Source organism: Rutidosis leptorrhynchoides, chromosome 11, assembly GCF_046630445.1.
Source record: "Rutidosis leptorrhynchoides isolate AG116_Rl617_1_P2 chromosome 11, CSIRO_AGI_Rlap_v1, whole genome shotgun sequence".
Lineage (NCBI taxonomy): Eukaryota > Viridiplantae > Streptophyta > Magnoliopsida > Asterales > Asteraceae > Rutidosis > Rutidosis leptorrhynchoides.
The window spans coordinates 308584353-308593023 of record NC_092343.1 but is presented as its reverse complement, the minus strand read 5'-3'; positions in this window follow the sequence as shown (position 1 = coordinate 308593023).

Below are 8671 nucleotides of genomic sequence, written 5' to 3'. Positions count from 1 at the left end.
TTATTTTATATTTAATTGCACTTCTAATTATCGCACTTTTATTTATTGTTATTTAATCGCACTTTTAATTATTGTACTTTTTAATTATCGCAATTTTATTTTATCGCACTTTTATTATTCGCAATTTCATTATCGTTATTTACTTTACGCTTTAAATTAAGTCTTTTATTTATTTAATATTTTACATTAGGTTTTAACTGCGACTAAAGTTTTAAAATCGACAAACCGGTCATTAAACGGTAAAAACCCCCCTTTATAATAATAATATTACTTATATATATATTTGTATTTTTATAAAAGTAAACTAATATAGCGTTGAGCTTTGTTTAAAGATTTCCCTGTGGAACGAACCGGACTTACTAAAAACTACACTACTGTACGATTAGGTACACTGCCTATAAGTGTTGTAGCAAGGTTTAAGTATATCCATTCTATAAATAAATAAATATCTTGTGTAAAATTGTATCGTATTTAATAGTTTTTCCTAGTAAAATATAAACTATTTTATATACACCTCGCATAACATCAAAGTTCTAAGTGTTCTTCATAAATTCCAAAAGTTCTAGTTTCATAAAATCAAGAATACTTCCAAGATTGCAAGTTTACTTCCAAGTTTTCTAAATCCATTCCAAGTAATCATCCAAGATCAAGAAACCTTTGTTACTTACAGTAGGTTATCTTTATAATACAAGGTAATAATCATATTCAAACTTTAATTCAATTTCTATAACTATAACAATCTTATTTCGAGTGGAAATCTTACTTGAACTGTTTTCGTGTCATGATTCTGCTTCAAGAACTTTCAAGCCATCCAAGGATCCTTTGAAGCTAGATCCATTTTTTTCATTTCCAGTAGATTTATCCAAGGAACTTGAGGTAGTAATGATGTTCATAACATCATTCGATTCATACATATAAAGCTATCTTATTCGAAGGTTTAAACTTGTAATCACTAGAACATAGTTTAGTTAATTCTAAACTTGTTCGCAAATAAAAGTTAATCCTTCTAACTTGACTTTTAAAATCAACTAAACACATGTTTTATATCTATATGATATGCTAACTTAATGATTTAAAACCTGGAAACACGAAAAACACCGTAAAACCGGATTTACGTCGTCGTAGTAACACCGCGGGCTGTTTTGGGTTAGTTAATTAAAAACTATGATAAACTTTGATTTAAAAGTTGTTATTCTGGGAAAATGATTTTTATTATGAACATGAAACTATATCCAAAAATTATGGTTAAACTCAAAGTGAAAGTATGTTTTCTAAAATGGTCATCTAGACGTCGTTCTTTCGACTGAAATGACTACCTTTACAAAAACAACTTGTAACTTATTTTTCCGACTATAAACCTATACTTTTTTTGTTTAGATTCATAAAATAGAGTTCAATATGAAACCATAGCAATTTGATTCACTCAAAACGGATTTTAAATGAAGAAGTTATGGGTAAAACAAGATTGGATAATTTTTCTCATTTTAGCTACGTGAAAATTGGTAACAAATCTATTCCAACCATAACTTAATCAACTTGTATTGTATATTATGTAATCTTGAGATACCATAGACACGTATACAATGTTTTGACCTATCATGTCGACACATCTATATATATTTTGGAACAACCATAGACACTCTATATGTGAATGTTGGAGTTAGCTATACAGGGTTGAGGTTGATTCCAAAATATATATAGTTTGAGTTGTGATCAATACTGAGATACGTATACACTGGGTCGTGGATTGATTCAAGATAATATTTATCGATTTATTTCTGTACATCTAACTGTGGACAACTAGTTGTAGGTTACTAACGAGGACAGCTGACTTAATAAACTTAAAACATCAAAATATATTAAAAGTGTTGTAAATATATTTTGAACATACTTTGATATATATGTATATATTGTTATAGGTTCGTGAATCAACTAGTGGCCAAGTCTTACTTCCCGACGAAGTAAAAATCTGTGAAAGTGAGTTATAGTCCCACTTTTAAAATCTAATATTTTTGGGATGAGAATACATGCAGGTTTTATAAATGATTTACAAAATAGACACAAGTACGTGAAACTACATTCTATGGTTGAATTATCGAAATCGAATATGCCCCTTTTTATTAAGTCTGGTAATCTAAGAATTAGGGAACAGACGCCCTAATTGACGCGAATCCTAAAAATAGATCTATTGGGCCTAACAAACCCCATCCAAAGTACCGGATGCTTTAGTACTTCGAAATTTATATCATGTCCGAAGGAGGATCCCGGAATGATGGGGATATTCTTATATATGCATCTTGTTAATGTCGGTTACCAGGTGTTCACCATATGAATGATTTTTATCTCTATGTATGGGATGTATATTGAAATATGAAATCTTGTGGTCTATTGTTACGATTTGATATATATAGGTTAAACCTATAACTCACCAACATTTTTGTTGACGTTTTAAGCATGTTTATTCTCAGGTGATTATTAAGAGCTTCCGCTGTCACATACTTAAATAAGGACAAGATTTGGAGTCCATGCTTGTATGATATTGTATAAAAACTGCATTCAAGAAACTTATTTCGTTGTAACATATTTGTATTGTAAACCATTATGTAATAGTCGTGTGTAAACAGAATGTTTTAGATTATCATTATTTGATAATCTACGTAAAGCTTTTTAAACCTTTATTGATGAAATAAAGGTTATGGTTTGTTTTAAAAATGAATGCAGTCTTTGAAAAACGTCTAATATAGAGGTCAAAATCTCGCAACGAAATCAATTAATATGGAACGTTTTTAATCAATAAGAACGGGACATTTCACCCTTTCACCATAATGAATCAAGTTTGTACAATCGGGTAGTAGCAACTCACCAGGAGTATATATCTGTAAAGCCCTGGCCATGTCCAGCATGGAAATTCTGTACATCCTACCGCCAAGGATAACCCTAAGAAATCTTCTATCATCCATTCTAACAATATTTGTATCAAGTGATACAGTACTCATCAACTCAACACACCATTCCTTATATACAGGTCTACGAATGGTGAAAAGACGTTCCTAATCTGTAAAAGAAGAACTGCCATACCTTTGAACTAAAAGCTGTCTAACACGGTCAGCTAGATGGACCGTTTCCAAAGGGGCCCAATCGATTACCCTTGGCACCTCTACATTTTTTGTTACCAATTTGAATTTGTTCCTTTGATATGTCTCGTAATCTCTCCATCTCCTATCAAATCTCAGATTAGGATGCAGAGTGTGCTCAGGAATCGTTGGGAATTCTACTGGCGGCCTCATTGGGAATACTATGAATTCATCAACAAACTGTACCGGATCATAATAAGGTATGTGCTGATCAGGCTGTTGTTGTGGTTCTTGTTGTGGTTCTTGTTCGTGTTGCATTTCTGGTTCTGGTTCTGGTTCTGTTGCTGGTGCTGGTCGTCTAGATGATGATGCTCCTGAACCTCCAGTATCGGCTTTCTGCAAAACACATTAAACACAAAATTTGTGCATCAAAATATGCATTAGTGTTAGCAAAATAACAACTTAAAACAATTACTATAACATGTTAAATCAAAATTAAACTTATACACATTTTCACAATTTTTCACAATTCTACACTTTTCAAATAAGCACATATGAAAATGTATACAAAGTTCATAAGCATTTAACTCAAATAACATGTCAAAATAGTCATTACTAATAATTAAACAAGTCTCAAATGGCAAATATATCAAATTAATCAAGTTCATGAATTTTGGACTTAAAAAGTCCACTTTAATCTCCAAAAATCATGTTTAGGATCAATGTTTGGATCATTTAACTATCTAAACATGTTACACTACTCAATTTAGCAATAATTCATGACGAAAATCTGCCATAACCTGTTTATATCAAAAAGCCCCAAATTGCTCAAGAACACAAACCCTAGATTTCTAAAAATTTTGAAGTTTTTGGCTTCAAATCATATTAAATAGCATCAATATAGGTTATACATGCATAAAATACTAACAATTTAACACTAATTACACTAGAAATTAACAAAATTGCAATAGGTAAAAAATTGGAATTATCACAAAAACTAGGAATTTATAGAGTTTAGGGGTGTAATTTTTACCATTTTGCTGAAGAATGAGAATCTAGGCATGATTAGAGCAAGAAAAATGATGAATTACGGTGGAAAAATGATGAAATTTGGTGAAGATTTGAGAGAGTTTCGTGTTTGTGTGTGTGTTGGTGTGAGGAAGACAGACTCACTGTCTGTATGTATCAGGCCTGGAATTTGCCTCCATGCGATCGCATGGAGGGATAGGGTGATTCCCATGCGATCGCATGGGTACCCGGCTACAATGTTTTGCCCCTTTTTTTTTTTTTTTTTTACAAAACCTTATAACTTCTAAAACATATAATTAATAAAATTCTAAAAATTTTGTTTTCCTTTAGGAGCGAGGGTGTTTCTGATCGTTGTCCTAGTCTGTCCCTTGACAAAATTTTTAAAATTTGTCAAATCAAAGCGCGGTTTTAAAAGTAAAGATTTTTGGATTTTTTAATATTTTTGGCATACTTTAATTCAATAAGATTAAAAATAATGATAATAAAAGTTCTCGTCCCTCCCTCGGGTAAAGCAATTTCGGTTCAACGACCTAGTCTTCAACTCACGACAAATTTTAAAAATCATATTTTTAACTTAGCGAAATAAAGTAACTTTTTGTTTTTAAATTCACACAACTTAAATTTAAAATATGCATAAAATTAAAAATTCACATTTTTTTAAAAATTAAAAATTCACACCAAACTTATATTATATTTTTGTTTTTATATATACAAACTTAAAAATATCAATTGTTCAAATATTTACAATTTTAAATATATTAATTTAAAAAGTTTATAATATTAATTTAAGATTTATATATTAATTTTAAAAACATGGTAAAAATAAAATTAAAAATCTTTTTGGTCTTTTATCCCACTTTAATCAATCAAATATTATCAAAAATATGCGTCCCTCTTTTCGGTAAAGTAATTTCGGTTCCATGACCTAATTTAACTCATGACGAATTTTTGAAATATTTTGGGTTGATTGATTAAAGATATTTATACCTTAAGAATAAACGTTAAATTTCGCAGTGATGTAATAAATTTTTAAATGATGTCAATAATTTCGGTCGCCAAACCTAATTTTATTCAATACCAATTTAATACTTTATAGCGAACAAATTAGCGTTTATTATCAAAAGGTTAAAAATAAAAATAAAAAATAAAAAACTGTACAGACTTACCTGTGAGATAGTATTCTTAGTTATATGATCTATCCCATTCATAAGATAGTCGGTTTAATTGGTTTTCCATAGCTACGTAGGCGTAACCTCGAGCATTCAGTGTTTTTTCTTCTAAACATATGAACGCTCCGTCTCTGCATAAAGTAACAAATTCGGTATTTGAATAGGTTTGATTATTTGAACATTTACCTCCATGTGACCATTTTCCGCATTTGTGACATCTTTCAAGGTGTCGTGCTCTTCTTTTCGCTGCGGATTTTGATTTTCCTTTACCAAATTGTAACTTATTATCTTCGCATCTGGATTCTTTTCTTACTCCGTCCAATCTTTCTCTGATTACTGATACTATTTCACTCGGAAGTGTATCATTATTACATTTAGTGATCAAAGCGTGTAGCATTAGACCATGGTTTAGTTCACAGGCAGTCTTCATTTCGTAAAAACCTAAAAAAAATAAAAATTCAGAATGGGGGGAGAAGACTAGTTCTTTAGGGTCTGCTAGGGAAAGACCATTCGGGTTCCATTTTCGAGAACTACACGAAAACAGAAAATCTAACTCTAACAGAAATACATATTATCCTTTAAAGACTTGATTCTCCCCACACTTAGTTAGCTGTGGTATCGAAATTGTGATTAACTTCGTTGTCGACTTCCATCGGATTATCTATGTAATGTTTAACTCTGTGACCATTAACTTTAAATTCAATTCCATTTGAATTTATTAATTCTATCGTTCCGTATGGGAAAACTCTTTTGACTATGAATGGTCCAGACCATCTTGATTTCAATTTTTCAGGAAATAGCTTGAATCGTGAATTGAAAAGAAGAACTATGTCTCCTTCTTTAAATTCTTTTGAACTTCTGATTCTTTTATCATGCCATTTCTTCGTTCTTTCTTTATAGATTAACGAATTTTTGTATGCTTCATGTCTTAAATCTTCTAATTCGTTTAGTTGACTTAATCGTAGACGTCCAGCTTCATGTAAATCAAGATTACATGTCTTCAAAGCCCAAAATGCTTTGTTTTCAATTTCTACTGGAAGATGACATGCTTTTCCGTAGACGAGTTTAAAAGGTGTGGTTCCAATTGGAGTTTTGTAGGCTGTTCTAAAAGCCCAGAGTGCATCCTCCAATTTAATGGACCATTCTTTCGGATTTGATCCTACGGTTTTCTCTAGAATACGTTTTAAAGCTCGGTTGGTATTTTCAACTTGTCCACTTGTTTGTGGATGATATGCGGTGGAGATTTTATGAGTTACTCCATATCTTTTAAGAACTTTCTCAAGTTGATTATTACAGAAATGAGTACCCCGATCACTTATTAAAGCTTTCGGTGTTCCAAACCTTGCAAAAAGATGTTTTAAAAAGTTGACTACAACTCGTGCATCATTAGTTGTGAGAGCTTGTGCTTTCGCCCATTTAGATACATAATCAATGGCTACGAGAATATAGAGATTATTATGAGATTTTGGAAATGGACCCATAAATTCAATACCCCAAATGTCAAATACTTCACATACTTGAATGACATTTTGTGGCATTTCATCACGTTGACTTATTTTTCCGGTCCTTTGACAAGCATCACAGGATTTGCAAAGAAGGTGTGCGTCTTTGTAAATTATAGGCCAATAGAATCCAGCATCATAAACTTTTCTTGCTGTTAGTTGAGGCCCATAGTGCCCTCCTGTTGGTCCTATGTGACAATGGTTTAAAATTTTACTAGCTTCATCTCCAAATACACATCGGCGTATTATTCCATCGGGACAACTTTTAAACAAATGTGGATCTTCCCAGAAATAGTGTTTTATATCACTGAAGAATTTCTTTCGTTTTTGGTACGATAATCCTTTTTCAAGGAATCCACATACTAAGTAGTTTGCATAGTATGCAAACCATGGAATTTCATTATAATCTATCTTCAATAGATATTCATCAGGAAAGTTGTCTTGTATGGCCGATTCATTTAGAACTTCTAATTCGGGATTTTCAAGACGAGAAAGATGATCAGCGGCGAGATTTTCTGCTCCTCTTTTATCTCGGATTTTAATATCGAACTCTTGTAAGAGTAAGATCCAACGGATTAATCTTGGTTTGGCATCTTGTTTCGAAAATAGGTATCTACGAGCAGAATGGTCGGTATAGACCACCGTTTTTACTTGACCGAGATATGAACGAAATTTGTCAAAAGCAAAGACAATAGCAAGGAGTTCTTTTTCAGTAGTTGTGTAATTTGTTTGTGCTCCTTGTAATGTCTTACTAGCATAATATATAGGTTAAAATCTTTTTTCAATCCTTTGTCCTAAAACGGCTCCCATTGCAAAATCACTTGCATCGCACATTAGTTCAAACGGTAGATTCCAATTTGGTGTTATCATGATCGGCGTATTAGTGAGTTTCTCTTTAAGAATATTAAATGATTTGATGCATTCATCTGAAAAGATGAATGGAGCATCCTTTTCTAGGAGTTTATTCATAGGAGTGGCAATTTTAGAAAAATCTTTTATGAAACGTCGGTAAAAACCGGCATGCCCTAGAAAACTCCTAACTCCTCTAACATTGGTGGGATGTGGAAGTTTAGCAATTACATCTACTTTAGCTCTATCCACTTCAATTCCTTCTTTTGAAATTTTATGTCCAAGAACGATGCCTTCTTTAACCATGAAATGGCATTTCTCCCAATTAAGAACTAGATTTGATTGTTCGCATCTAATAAGCATTCGTTCCAGATTAACTAGGCATGATTCAAAAGTATCACCGAAGACTGAAAAGTCATCCATGAAAACTTCCATGCATTCTTCTATCATGTCGTGAAAAATCGCCATCATGCACCTTTGAAAGGTTGTAGGGGCGTTGCAAAGTCCAAATGGCATGCATTTGTAAGCAAAAGTACCATAAGGGCACGTGAATGTGGTTTTCTCTTGATCTTCGGGTGCTATTGGAATTTGAAAATATCCAGAAAAACCATCAAGAAAACAATAGTAACTGTTTCCGGCTAATCTTTCCAACATTTGATCAATAAAAGGTAAGGGAAAGTGATCTTTTCTGGTGGCGTCATTTAATTTTCTATAATCAATACACACACGCCATCCTGTTACAGTCCTAGTAGGAATAAGCTCATTTTTTTCATTTGTAATGACAGTCATGCCACCCTTCTTAGGCACGCATTGAACTGGGCTTACCCATGGACTATCAGAGATTGGATAAATTAAACCTGCATCTAGCAGTTTAATAATTTCTTTTTTAACTACATCTTGCATATTCGGATTTAGTCTTCGTTGGCCTTGCACATACGTTTTATGACCTTCTTCCATAAGGATTTTATGTGTGCAATACGAAGGACTTATTCCTTTTATATCATGAATCTTCCATGCAATGGCTGGTTTATGAGCTTTCAACACAGAA